Source organism: Delphinus delphis, chromosome 6, assembly GCF_949987515.2.
Source record: "Delphinus delphis chromosome 6, mDelDel1.2, whole genome shotgun sequence".
Lineage (NCBI taxonomy): Eukaryota > Metazoa > Chordata > Mammalia > Artiodactyla > Delphinidae > Delphinus > Delphinus delphis.
Genome location: NC_082688.1, coordinates 108,852,471 through 108,858,979, shown reverse-complemented (window position 1 = coordinate 108,858,979; position 6,509 = coordinate 108,852,471).

Genomic DNA, 6,509 nt, shown 5'->3' with positions numbered 1-6,509 from the left:
TTTGTTAGTTAGCCCACTTCCCATGGACAATTATACAATCTAAGTAGGCATTGTATTATTTGCTACATTACATTCAAAGAAAGTTCAGATTTTTTCCTCTTTTGGAATGTTTTCCTTTTCTCCTGAGAGATCTGGGTATTCATGGATGCGTTTAGTGTACTGAAATCCAGGAAGACCACATATAAAAATGTAAGTTTCTTTTTCTTATCATCAAACTTCCTCTCTTTTTCGTTCTTTCTCAGTGCTGTTAATCAGCAAAATGGCCAACGTTGGGGTTTTTTTTAAATAAATGTATTTATTTAATTAATTTATTTTTGGCTGTGTTGGGTCTTCGTTGCTGCATAAAGGCTTTCTCTCGTTGCAAGCGTGCGGGCGCTGCTCTTCGTGGCGGTGTGCGGGCTTCTCATTGTGGTGGCTTCTCTTGTTGTAGAGCACGGGCTCTAGGCATGCGGGCTCAGTAGTTGCAGCGCGTGGGCTCAGTTGTTGTGGCTTGCAGGCTCTAGAGCACAGGCTCAGTAGTTGTGGCGCACGGGCTTAGTTGCTCCGTGGCATGTGGGATCTTCCCAGACCAGGGATCAAACCCGTGTCCCCTGCATTGGCAGGGGGATTCCTAACCACTGCGCCACCAGGGAAGTCCCCTCAATGTTGTTTTTTTTTTTTTTTTGCGGTACGCGGGCCTCTCACCGCTGTGGCCTCTCCCGCTGCGGAGCACAGGCTACAGACGCGCAGGCTCAGCGGCCATGGCTCACGGGCCCAGCCGCTCCGCAGCATGTGGGATCCTCCCGGACCAGGGCACGAACCCGCGCCCCCTGCATCGGCAGGCGGACTCTCAACCACTGCGCCACCAGGGAAGCCCAATGTTGGTTTTAAAAGCATCTTCTTATCCAGATTTTGGGAGGTTTGGGAAGATATGTGCCTGTTGAATTAGAGCTTTTTTTCCCTTCTAGGAGGAAGGACACGTGCAAGGCCTTAGCTTTTCTGTAGTGGCTCGTACGCCCGGTCTGGACTCCATGGGGAGGTCAGGGAACTGGATTCGGCCCTAGAGATAGCTTGTCAGTCATCATGAGGGGTGAGCTAGGGCATCATCTAAGTTGTCCCTTTGGGTCACATGGAAGAAACAATTTACTGGCATTGATGAGTGTGATTAACAATGAGATAGGATATAGTGCCCTCTCCACCCCCTGCCAGCTATGGATGTGTTTAAAAATATAACAGTTATCTTTTTTCTTGAATGATTAAAATGAAGCTCGGGGGAGGAAAAGGTGGTTTGGCAAGCGTCTTAGTGGACTTTTCTATTTCTATGCTCTATGCTAAGGCTTAATTCCTCAGTTCCCTGTCTTATCCTCACTGTTCACTCAAGTAGTGATCTGAGTAATTTTATGTTCACTAAAGCTCAGATTTCCAGCCACATTGATTAAAAAAAATCAAATAAATCTTTGTTTTCAACCGAGTAACTAAATGGATGAATTTTCAGCTCCATAGTCTCAGAGCCTAAGTATCTGATAGGCATCCTTGGGGCTTTGAAATTAAGCCCCCTTTGCCTATTTCTTTTTCCAAATGTACTTTTCTTTCATTTCCAAACATCACCTTTTAAACCCAAGGCAATCATGGTGCCTCGCTACCTTCCAAAGCTTTTTGGTCTTCAAGTGGGAAAGTAGATTAATTTTAGGAAAGGGATCCCAACACCACTTTGCTCACAGACGAGCGCTTTTTATTTGTCAGGAGCGATGTTTTTGCAGTAGGTAGAGTAGGTCTTCCCCGTTGGAAACACGGCACGGCACGAAGCATCCTTCACTGAGGTTCTGGAAAGGCTGGAGTGGGGTTTTCTGACTTACCCCTCCCTCAGCATCTTCGCCCACTCGCCCTTCTCCTCCTCAGAAGCAGGGTGCAGCGAAGGGCTGCGGAACTGGTTTCCCTGGCGCCTGGTGGAACCCTAATTCCTTCCTGTCAGCACATCTCTAGGCCACTCTCAGAGTTAGGATAAGCACTGGATAAGCAGTTGAACTTCTGGATAGTTTTCCAAATGAAATTCAACCTCTAGACCTTTCGGGGTTTACTGAGTCTTCCTTACTTCCCCAAGATGAGTTTGGAATGAATTTTCACTTAATGGATTCTATTTGTGGGTAGGAGAGGCAATGATTGCTTTGCTCAGAGTCTCGAGTGTAACTTCAAATAAGGGAAAAGAACCCAGCAGGAATGTGAGAAGAGCTGAGATCCCAGGGAAGGTGTGCTTGAGGAGGTGCGGGGAGATTCTGATCACCTGTTGAATGGAGATACTGTATCTCACGTGACAGAGGTCACCTCCTGACAGGAGAGTTGTGTTTGAGTGGGGATTTAAAAAATAACGTAGCTGACGAAGAAATATGAAAGACATTGCTTTGCAATATGGTGAAGTGACTACGGAATGTTCAGGATGAATGACTGAGTACTGATGAGCTGGGAGAAAGGCAGTAAAACGTTAAAAGTAAAATTTGTAGGAATAGCCCTGAGTAAGTGGGACTATGCCTCCTGCTGGCTTGTTGCAAAGAATTTCCTTTGGGGAAAGTCCCATCGAATTACGCGACTTGTGAATCTGGTTCTAGGGCTGTAAATGTAATAAGAATCGAAAGGGAACTGTTTTAAAATACCAAGATGTCTTTAAAAATTATCATTTTTTAGCGCACTATTAACAACTCATTAACATAGGTCATTACATTGCGGTTTGTCCAGGTCCCTGCTTTTGTACAGGGGGCTAGAACGAGGGTGAAACCACCGTGTACCCACGGCATGGCCCTATTTCACACCACATACTTTATTTGATAAATGATCAGGCCCCAGATATGTGTGCAAACAGGACCTCTCTCCACTGATTTATTTTGGTAATGTAAATAATGGAGAGAAAACATTAAAATTTGGCAATAAGAGTCCTTTGGACTAAGTCTGTTCTTTGAAGATGACACTTGTTTCCCATAACAGAAAAATGTTATCACCAATATCTCCTTCAGCAAAAACCATTATGCAGGAATGGACCTCATACAATCAGTGGAGTTACCAAGAGGTATAAGATTGAATCTTATCCTCAGGAAGGTTATGGTCTAGTCAGGAGTACAAGACAGGTAGATCATATGATGACGTTAGATATGGTAGCAGTAGCTAAGGGTCAGATGTGCGATACTGATCAGCAGTGTTCCAGGGAGACCAGGTGGGATTGAGGGTAGACAGGTTGATAAACAATGGGACTTGAACCAAGGCTGGAATGGATGGCGGACCTGTCAGAGAGGTGGGGTGGAGGAGTTAGGGAGTGGGGTAGATTTTATTTCTCTTTGCAGTTATTAACCTCATTTCTTCCCTGAAATAGGATTTTACAGTCCTGCTAGTTGCAGTGTGATTTGTAATGTCTACTTGCAGGGGAAGTATAATTTCTTGGCCCCTTTAGGCTGGGCTTGCCTTAGTGACTTGCTTTGGCCAATGAAATAGGAGTGAATCCTGACATATGCCCCATCAGAGCCGCAGCTTTAGATGGGACTGCACATTTCCCTCTGTCCTCTTCTGGGAGCACAGTGTGTCCCAGAGAGTGGTAGCTTCTTGGGTGTGGATTCCAGAACGAAGTGACACATGGTTGGATCCCGGAGCAGGATCCTGGCTGAAGATCACTAAAAACCTACATGTCATGTGAATGAGAAATAACTATTTGTTGTTGTAATCCATTGGGAGTTTGGGGACTGTTTGATACTGCAGCACAGCTGACCAGTATAGGGAAGGAATTCAAGTGGAGCAACCATGTGGGGAGAGAAAGCTCCGTGTGTGAGGGGCCGTGAAAAAATCTCATTTGGTCTAGTCCAGGGATTTGTGTAGGAGCAAAAGTAAAAAAAAGAGGTGAGCCATACTATGGAAGCCTTGAATAGCAGACTAAGAACATTGACCTTCTTCTACAGGCTGTGGAAAAGCCCTGAAGATTTGGAGTTCAGGGGCACAGGAAGAAAGGGAGAAATTTAGGAATATTTGTCCAACAGCAGTGTCAGGATGAAGTGGACAGTGGGAAAGAAACCAGTTAGAAGCAGCATGTTCTCAAGCACGTGCTTTAAAAATGTTTCAAAGGAAAAACAATCATTTCTTTGGAAGAGGGTAGAGTTCATATCTCCACGTACGAGAGCGCAAAGAGAAAAATCGAACGGAGAAACAAGTTTAAGGTAAAAGCAATTGATGTGACAAGGATAACAAAATGTTTTCCGTGGCCAGGGAAACAGAGCCACCCGCCATGACTTGTGGATGTCCTTCTTTGTCCCTTCTCTTTGTACATATATTCTGACTTACATGCAACCTGTTCCTTTGTCTGCAGATCCATAACTGTCGTTCAGCTCAATGTGGTGTGTATCCTGCGAAGTCAGGGAGTAGAGGAGAAGTAGCTAAGACACAGAAAACTCATAGACTTCTTGTAATCTGCCATCGTTATGTGTAAATCTATACAACTTCAGCATGAGGGACCTTGACCACACACAGGAACTGGGATGCAGGTTGACAGTAAGGATGGCTATCTGTTACTCAACAGAAATATGACGTTTACCTGCTCTTTAGTTTGTGCTATAATTCACCTGCTTTGGGTCCACCCATGAGTATCTTTCATTTCTAAGCAGGACAATTTTTTAAAAATTGAAGTATAGTTAATTTACAATGTTGTGTTAGTTTCAAGTGTACAGCAAAGTGCTTCATTTATACATATACATACATTCTTTTTCAAATTCTTTGCCATTATAGGTTATTACAAGATATTGAATATAGTTCCCTGTGCTATACAGTAGGTTCTTGTTGTTTACTTGTGTTATATATAGTAGTGTGTATCTGTTAATCCCAAACTCCTAATTTGTCCCCCCCACCCCTGACTTTCCCCTTTGGTAACCATAAGTTTGTTTTCTATGTCTGTGAGTTTGTTTCTGTTTTGTAAATAAGTTCATTTGTACTATTTTTTAGATTCCACATATAAGTGATATCATATGATATTTGTCTTTCTCTTTCTGACTTACTTCACTTAGTATGATAATCTCTAGGTGCATCCATGTTGCTGAAAATGGCATTATTTCATTCTTTTTTATGGCTGAGTAATATTCCATTGTATGTGTGTGTATATATATATATATACATATATATACACATATATATATGTATATATATATCTTACATCTTCTTTATCCATTCATCTGTCGATGGGTGTTTAGGTTGTTTCCATATCTTGGCTACTGTAAATAGTGCTGCTATGAACATAGGGTGCATGTATCTTTTCAAATTATGGTTTTGTCTGGATATATGCCCAGGAGTGGGATTGCTGGATCATATGGTAGCTCTACTTTTAGTTTTTTAAGGAACCTCCATGCTGTTCTCCATAGTGGCTGCACCAATTTACATTCCCACCAACAGCGTAGGAGGGTTCCCTTTTCTCCACACCCTCTCCATCATTTGTTATTTGTAGACTTTTTAATGCCGGTCATTCTGACTGGTGTGAGGTGATACCTCATTGTAGTTTTTTTTTTTTTTTTGCGGTACGCGGGCCTCTCACTGTTGTGGCCTCTCCCGCTGCGGAGCACAGGCTCCGGACACGCAGGCTCAGCGGCCATGGCTCACGGGCCCAGCCGCTCCGCGGCATGTGGGATCTTCCCGGACTGGGGCACGAACCTGTGTCCCCTGCATCGGCAGGCAGACTCTCAACCACTGTACCACCAGGGAAGCCCACCTCACTGTAGTTTTGATTTACACTTTTCTAATAATTAGTGATGTTGAGCATCTTTTCATGTGCCTGTAGGCCATCTATAGGTATGACGATTTTAAAAACTGGATTCAATGAGCTGTCTTGCATTTTCCCAGGTGATGTGTCCTTGGATTGATGGGTTTATTGAGGGCAGATGCAGAGACTCTTGGTGAACAGCACAGAGCCGAGAAGGCCTTCTAAACTTTACAGTCCTCACCTGAATCCAGACGTGAACCTGTTCCATTTCTAATGCCTCAACCGGGTTTTCTTAATTGCATGGAGGTATTTTTCTTACCCTGATCACAGCGTTTGCCTCAAATCTCATATAGCCCAGCGTGTTCTTGCTGCTCTGAAAGTCTCCTGCTTTGTGGGCTCTGAGGTTTGGTGCATTGGGACTATCTGTGCACACTGCATTCACTTAAAAAGGGAAAACCTTTTCAAACAGCTCCAGCTATAGAAATTCAATTTAGTTTATTTAGGAGGAAATGAGAAACTTGCACTGTAGGTGTGGAGTCTTAACAATTGTTCTGACTGGTAAAAGCATGCTTTGGGGGATGATTGGAAGAGCATGGAATTGCTGCAGCCAAAATTATTTTTGTGAGCACATTTCCAAACACACGATCATGTTTTGATAAGAAAAATCTCTTTCTCCGAAAGTTCTCAGGGCCCACTTGTCAGCCCCTCACTCCCAATTCTGGAACCTGTGTCAGGCTGTTCTGTGGCTCAGTTCTTGGTGATATGTTTTCTATTTGAGTCAACTTGATGAGAGAAAAATTACTAAAAAGTGGAA